We start from the raw sequence: 8,338 nt of genomic DNA on the forward strand, positions 1-8,338 counted from the left end.
TCACGCATGACATCTGCCAGGTAACTTGAATGCAGCGTCGTCAGATCTGCCTTTTATGTCCAAAGTACTTAACAGATTTGAATGAAATTTTGAATATGAATTTCTGAAAACTCAACGGTGATGCTTAGCTCGTGAGAATTTTTTACAATTTGCCTTCGTTCGCGAGTATTTTTCTCTTTTCCCTCATTCGTGATTTAAACAGCAATATTGTGCTTAAATTCGCCGTGTACACGAGATTTCTTCTAAAATACTGAACAGATTTGAACGAAACTTTGCATATAGAAACCTAACCTCCCAACGGTGATGTTTATCTCATGACAATTTTTTTCGATTTTGCCTTCGGTTGCGAGTTATACGGCTTTACGTATATGACTCTTGGTCAATGCAAGTTCAAAAATCGGCCTGAGAAATGCCGGTCGTTTCTCCGTATATCCGTATAACTCGCAAACGAAGGTAACATCAAAAAAATTGTCACGAGATAAACATCACCGTTGTGAGGTTAGGTTTCATATGCAAAGGTTCGTTCAAATCTGTTCGGTATTTTAGAAGAAATCTCGTGTACACTGCGAATTTAAGCACAATTTTGCTGTTTAAATCACGAATGAGGGAAAAGAGAAAAATAACTCGCGAACGAAGGCAAATTGTGAAAAATTCTCACGAGCTAAACATCACCGTTGAGTATTTAGAAATTCATATTCAAAATAATTTCATTGATATCTGTTCAGTACTTGGGGAGAAATTTTTTGTACACTGCAAATTTCGGCACATTTCGTCATATAACTCACGAATGCAGGCAAAATTAAAAAATTGTCACGAGCTTGACATCACCGTCAGCCATAATGAATACGTATAAGGAAGTTTAATCGAGATACGATCAGTACTTAGGGAGATATTCGATGTTCACTGAATTTGGACACTGGCCGTGAGTCCGGCCGCGACCGGCCGCAAGTGGCAAGTCACGTCTCGGACAAATTTACGGCCGTCAGCTCCTAAAATTACAGAATCGCATGATTCTCTCCGCCGCATGCGATCGATCCATTGTTCGCCACGTGTTCTACAAAATCTACACTTCAGCGTCTGGAGTCTGAATCACCAAATCATTTCACGGATTTCTCTTCGGATTTGTACTCGGCCAGTTGCTTTTACACAGCATCAGCAAGTTTTGGATGTGATATTTGATTTTCCACGCCTTAATTTTGCAACCCATATCCAATCAGTACAAACTGAGTGACTCAAGCGCCTGAATGTGCTGAGACTGAGAGCATCTCAGCATTGAGTGCTCTGCTCTGTGAGGTGGGGGCGTGGGGGGCTCTAAGTCATCTTCATTCTCCTGGGGCGAGTACACATTGCATTTATTTGTAGCAAGTTGGAGTTGTTGTTGTTGTGGTTTCCCGGTCTGGCGGTCTCAATTTTACAAGAGACCCCCCTCGCGCGGCGCAAGTACGACACCACCGACAGGGGGTCGCTCCAGAGCTGTAGGGTCGAGGTTATGTGGTGGTGTTGTCTGAGGTCTTGCCAGAGCGGACATTCCAGGAGAATGTGAGTGATTGTGTGGGGAGCTCTCTGGCAGGATGGGCAGGTGTCTGTGTCTGCTTGGCCTATTCTGTTTGCGTATGTTTGTAGTGAGGGGTGGTACTCTCTCCAGTCTAGAGAGCTGTGTTTCTGTGCTGCTTATGTCAGGTGCCAGGTGGTGGGTGTCCAAGGACTTTGTTGTTGCCGGCCAGCTCCAGCGTTCTAAGTGTCATAATTGTGTGTAAGGGTTTTTTTGTGCTGGTGTTGCCTTGGGGACTTGGGGTGGTGGTATTGTGTCTAGTATGTTGGTGTAATATCTGTGTGGGGTTTGCACTATTTGTCAGTGTGTAGGTGGGTGGTTGCGTAGGTAGTGGCACGGGTGTTGTGTGTTGTTTATGGCTGCGGCTATGAATTGTGTTCCTCTCATCAGTCTCATGTCGAGGAGTGCTTTTATGGGAAGTATTTTTGTTTCTGCATGAAGGTGTTCTATGGGGGGTGCTTTGTGTGCAGCCTGTGACTATCCTGAGTGCTTTGTTTTGTAGTGTTTGGAGTTTCTGTATGTTTGTGTTGGATAGTGTGGGTGCCCAGGCGGGGCTGGCATAAGCCAGCACTGTTCTGATGAACTGTTTGTATGTTGGTGCTAGTGTTTCTTTGTTTTTGCCGAATTTGGTACCGCCTAGGGCCCGAAGTGAGTTGAGTCTGATGTTTGCGTTGTTCGCAAGTTGGAGTATGGCTGCAGTGTGATGTCCTTGGAGATCTCCCATCCACATGTATCGATGCATGAAGCCCCTTAAATCTTAATGCCTGTGACTGTGAGGCTCAAGGCTGTGACCTTAACCTAATGATCCTGGATCCATTGATCCTAATCCTTGTCCTTGGTGCCCATCACACCTCTCCAATTTTGTACTGGAGACAATGTTTTTTTGCCTCCTCTGTGTCTTTGTTTTTGCTTCCTATTCATGAAATGGTCCCTTACCGTCCCTATGATATTTATACTCGTCTGAACAGAGCTCATTGTCTTGTCTGCACTCTGCTGGCCCATGATATGATGGGGCTTTCTTGGGGCATAGTGACAAACCAGAGATTTTTTAGAATCCGTTCATTTTTATTTCTTCATTCACTCGAGATTTTAACCAATTTCTTAAATATGATAATGCTGGTATTCATGATACTACTTCACTAGTCTAGTTGCTGATCATATACCAGACAATTTACTTCTAGAGCTTCACTTCTAACTTCTTGAGCTTAAGTTCAAGAAGTTATATCCACTTGGCAATGTTTGAAAGTACCTGCCCTGGTGTGTTTTTATGTTATTTTTTTGTTATATAGTGAATTCTCATGACCCAATTAAAATGGTGCAAAATAACAAGTCCAGTCCTGTAAGACAGTAAGGTTACTGATACAGTTGACAAGGTTGCTGTCACTGCTCAATGGCATGTCCATGGATAGGGTATTACTAAGGGTAATATTACATTAATAATACAGTTATATATGGATATGGTAATATCATATCAATAAAGAAAAAAAGTACATATCACAGAAAATGTCATTTATTTTGCATGTAGGTCATCTACAAAGCAAGAGGAGGGCTTTGGAGTACTGTTAGTACATAGTAGTGCTGGAGTGGGAGAGTACACTCTGCATGCTTGAAACATTTTAAAATTAAGTTTTGTTTCAAGGGTCCCAAATTACCTGCTTTTATTTTGCATCTGGAACCTTATGAATAGTATATAGAATTTTTTTAAGATGATACCGTAAAATGGGGTAACTTAGACCACTTTTTTTTATAAATGATGCCATTTTTTTACTAGCTAAATTAAACTTGAATTGAAACATGCAAAATACAGGTCTATACTCTAGCTTCACTCACCATAAATTGCTGGCTCTTCCTCTCATAGTCTTTATGTAATTTCAAAAAAAGTGATGGTCTTTGTTACCCCAGCTCTTGGGGTAACATAGACCGGGTGGTAAAATCAATTATATTTTTTGGTAAAATAACTCCAAATAACTCCAGGTTTTGGTGCATTGTAGTAGAACTCTTCTAGTTACATATGCAAATGACAAACTTGAGGAAAGTGTCATAGTTTTATTAGTTTGCAAATGGGGGGTCCTGCCCCCCAGGTGGTCTAAGTTCCCCCAAACGGGAGAACTCTGACCACCTAATGGCAGCCCTGGCAGGGTTAACATAGACCGGCCTGGAAATTAAGTTAAATTACCCTATATAAGACTCTGTAGAGTCTGAAACCTAAAGAAAAAACATAAATAGGCTGTCAAACATAAAATATGTTATATATGGTAATTCTATATTAACTTCCAAGCCGGTCTATGTTACCCCGTCAGGGCTGACATTAGGTGGTCTAAGTTATCCCATTTGGGGGCGGCGCCCCCCATTTGCAAACTATGGCACTTTCCTAAAATTTGTCATTTGCATATGTAACTAGAAGAGTTCTACTACAATGCATCAAAACCTGGAGTTATTTAACCAAAAAAGAAAAAAAATTGGAGGGGGTACTCTGACAGGCTTTAAATAATAGCTTCTTTTCATGGGTCACATTTTTCATTTTTTAACCTATTAGATATGCAAACTTTTCAAATCTTTCTATTGTGTTATGTGGCCTCAGTATTAGGCCTTTATCAGTCAATCACTAATTATCTGACCATTGTTCTATCTATAGCATCACCAGCTGCAAAGTCCACAAATTGAAATATGAGCATTTAAATGAAGGTTTGATTTGGACAATGGAATTGACGCTCTTTCCGCATTTTCTTCAAAAGGTGGAAGTATCGATATATATATTTATTTATTTTGGCAACTTGATTAAATTTAATTAAATTAAATTTTTATGTCTCTAATTTTTCATTTGCTTAAACTGAATTTTAATTATAAAGAAAAATTTTGTGTACTGATCGCATTTAGTGAATTCTTCAAGTACAATTAAAACCTTCAATAGGCAAAATTTTCAAAAATTCATAGAAATAAATATATTTTATAATACTTCTTACTTTCTTGAAATGGTTACTGAAATTTTAATTTCTGGATATTTCAATGCTTGCCTGCTAAAGGGTTAAAATGAGCCAAAACTTGTTTATGAAATGTTTCATGGTAAGAAGTTAATGAAAAACGCTCAAAACCGTTCCTTATTACCCCATTATACAGTAGGTACCTTGGTTATTGCAATTTGCCAGACAATACTATGACTGACACATTACATATTCTTCTCTCAGTGTAAGAAATGGTTACAAAAGATGTTACAATTCCTGCCTCTGCATTAAGCATAACTCTTGGCCTTACATTTCTTATTGGCTTTTTTTGTGGATATCAAGCAAAATCCTGGAGGATTGAGTGGCTCAAGAGAAGGAAAGATAGACTGCATAGAAAAGTTCTGCAAATTCAGGCTGAAATTGATTCATTTCAGAAATAAAGTTGGTGAGTAATTTATTAGGACCCTAAAATTAATTTGTATAAATGTACATGATGAATATTATCCATGGTTTCCAAGATATTTAGGTTATTGCAATTTGCCAGACAATACTATGACTGACACATTACATATTCTTCTCTCAGTGTAAGAAATGGTTACAAAAGATGTTACAATTCCTGCCTCTGCATTAAGCATAACTCTTGGCCTTACATTTCTTATTGGCTTTTTTTGTGGATATCAAGCAAAATCCTGGAGGATTGAGTGGCTCAAGAGAAGGAAAGATAGACTGCATAGAAAAGTTCTGCAAATTCAGGCTGAAATTGATTCACTTCAGAAATAAAGTTGGTGAGTAATTTATTAGGACCCTAAAATTAATTTGTATAAATGTACATGATGAATATTATCCATGGTTTCCAAGATATTTATAAATTTATTTCCAATCCTATTACAACTTGAAATTCATCCCAGTTTATCATAGCAGTTTACTTACTGCCATCAGGGATATAGACATGTAGTTTTTGCAATTGATCTGCTAAAAAATGTTGATACATTGACTCAATTTTGGATACTTCTAAGACTGTGTGTCATCAGACTACCAATAGGTCTGGTTGGTATGTTAGTTCTTAACAACAATGGCAACTGGCCACGAAAGACTTTTTAAACCTTGATTATTCTAGTCATGTATGTATGATATAGTCAAATGGGGTAAGACAGGACCACTAAATGATCTGTTTTACCCCACAAGTGGTCCTATCTTGCCCCACAAAAGTAATGTATAAAATGATAATTAACTATGCCAGCTATATAATATCATCCATATTTTGCGCTCAAAGGACTAAATGGATCATATGGTCACGTTTAATGTTGGGGTCTTGTAAGACCAATTAAGTGGACTACAATTTATACAATTTTATTGGATAATACGTATATACGTACATATACAATTTTCAATATACTATTTTCAATGTTCCATACTCATCTATACACTACTTAGTGACCGTATTCACTAGAAATTATAAGAAAAAAATTTATGTGCTTTAAAAAAATGTGGTTGTTAAAGAGTTAAGAAAGTTTTCTCCTGACAAAAACTCCAATATGACTGATAAATATCAATAGAGTTGACTTCCTGCAACAAAAAACAGTAACAAGTGGTTATTTAATCAAATAAAGTGTTTCTAAATGGATAATATTAAATATCAGGTTTGTACTTTCATTAAAGACCTTGTAACACAAGAATTACCAGTTGGTCCTGTCTTACCCCATCTGACTATATATATATATAAAATCTGATTAAAAGGCATTGTTCTTTATTTAATATGCTACAAGTTTTTATTTGGGCTGGCAACCCATAATTGAATGTTTATGGCATATCCTATAATACATATTTATTACATATTTCATATTTCCCAAATATTACATATTTCCCAAATTTTCATCTATTAAATTTACATATTTCCTTCATCTGCTGTTTCCAGATCATAATAAACCATATTTGTTCAAAGAATCTAGCATTTACACAAAAATTTTTATCCCTAAATAAATTCAGCAATTGAAAATACCTATATATAATGAGCCACTAGCAGTTGTATAATTGATTTATTTTTATTTAGGTTTTCTCAGTGTCAACCATGAGTGGGAGTGAAGAACAAACTTTGGAGTTTTTAGAGTCTCGGCTTAAACAACTCGAACAGAAAATGTTTGGCTCAGCTCCAAGAGACACAAATTATCCAGAGGTAAGTCCAAAGTCAATCATCACCTATACTTGGATAAATCTACTTAATTCCTCACAATTGGAGCTTTCCTGCCATTTTTGGAGCTATTGGATTTTTTATAGGGTAATTATATTGCATCTAATTATTATGTAAACTGGAGGACTGAACCACAAGACTAGCTCAGTAACTTGCCTGAAGGAAGAGCAATGGACATGAAAACTTTTTAACACAAAGCTGTACTATTTAAACATGCAAGTTGATAACAGAGGCAATGTTTATACATGAATAACTAAGTTTTTGTGATGTACAAAACAGTTGACTTGCATCATACAATAGCAGTTCAAGACCTTTCACACTTGCATATTTGTATTGTGATTGAGTACACCCCATGGAGCCAGACCACATAACATTTTGTGTTGGTGTTTGTTGCAACAGTTCATGTACTGCAATTTTGTGTCTGATAGCAAAATGATGGCTTTGGTTAATTACTATGCTAACCATTATTTTCAGGGAGGTCTTATATGCTATCAGTTCTGGCCTAATATTTTCTGTTCATTCATGATTGTTAATCTAATCTAAATTGACAATGATGTCAGCAGCAGCATAATGCCAAACTAATGTCAATATTTTTTTTCCTTTTCAATATTTATTCCAATAATGTTCTAATTTTCATCTTTCTTACTGTTTCTTTCATTGCTGGTTGTTTCTGGGAAGAGAACTGAAGAAGGCATGAGAAAGGAAATTCGACGTCCACTTTGAATTTAAGATTATATATACAGTATATTCATGGTTATAAGTGCCCTACAGCAGCACTGATCTTGCAGCCAAATATCCACCAGCATAATGCTGACTATGATGCTGATTGAACTAGCGTAAAAAATAATCCTGAAATGTTATCCCCTCAGCTATGCAAAAATTATTGGGATCTGAGACCATGAATGTGTATATATGTGTCAGTCAAGTTTATTGATCTACTGTCTTGTGTGTGTGATTTATTATAAAATGTTTTATTTTAGCTCATTTAAAGAATTGTACATTCTTTTGCACTTGAGTATGGATCCTTCTTGATTACTAAATAACTGATAAATAAGGACCCAGCTTCACTATGCTAATAACTGCATAGTGCTAATAATATAAATACTAATAAATAATCATAAATTGCGCAGGTGATCAGCACATTGGCTGCACTGAGCACTGATCTGGGCAACGCTCTGAGCACCCGGGACCGCATGATGGCTGTCATGAAGAGGCGTTAGTATTGACTTTGTCTCTTATACACATCTAGATGTGTATAAGAGACAGGAACGCACTAGATCGTANACTAGAAATCTTCCTCTACTAATAACCTTAATAACTTAGCTTAGCAATACTAAAGACATATTGACAACGTTAGGATCTGAGATTGTTGAAGGTTGATACAGTTTGAATCAACGAAAATAATTTTATGTTATACGAGCTTATTCATAAGATGTACTTTATTAATGGCCATCATTGATGACCTGTTGTGGTTAAATTCTTTTTGAACTTGCATTTCTAATTTGAGATGGTTTTACTAAACTAATAACTTTGGTATATTTATTTTATACATCCTTCTATATTTCCACATCCACACTCCTGCATATTTGTTACCCTGGTATTTCACCCTAGACTGCGTGGCTGACGGGGAGAAGCTGATTGAGCTGACGAGCAGGA

The 8,338-nt window shown here is 36.8% G+C and overlaps 1 long non-coding RNA gene across 1 annotated transcript; it reads left to right on the forward strand.

Moving 5' to 3' along the window:
* The first annotated feature begins 4,668 nt into the window (after nucleotides 1-4,668).
* Nucleotides 4,669-7,892, forward strand: LOC108666549. Its single transcript, XR_001930498.2, has 4 exons — nucleotides 4,669-4,680; nucleotides 5,021-5,279; nucleotides 6,545-6,667; nucleotides 7,813-7,892. It is a non-coding gene; the product is annotated as an uncharacterized LOC108666549 (long non-coding RNA).
* The last annotated feature ends 446 nt before the right edge of the window (nucleotides 7,893-8,338 follow it).

Source organism: Hyalella azteca, unplaced genomic scaffold (genome assembly GCF_000764305.2).
Source record: "Hyalella azteca isolate HAZT.00-mixed unplaced genomic scaffold, Hazt_2.0.2 contig2361, whole genome shotgun sequence".
Lineage (NCBI taxonomy): Eukaryota > Metazoa > Arthropoda > Malacostraca > Amphipoda > Hyalellidae > Hyalella > Hyalella azteca.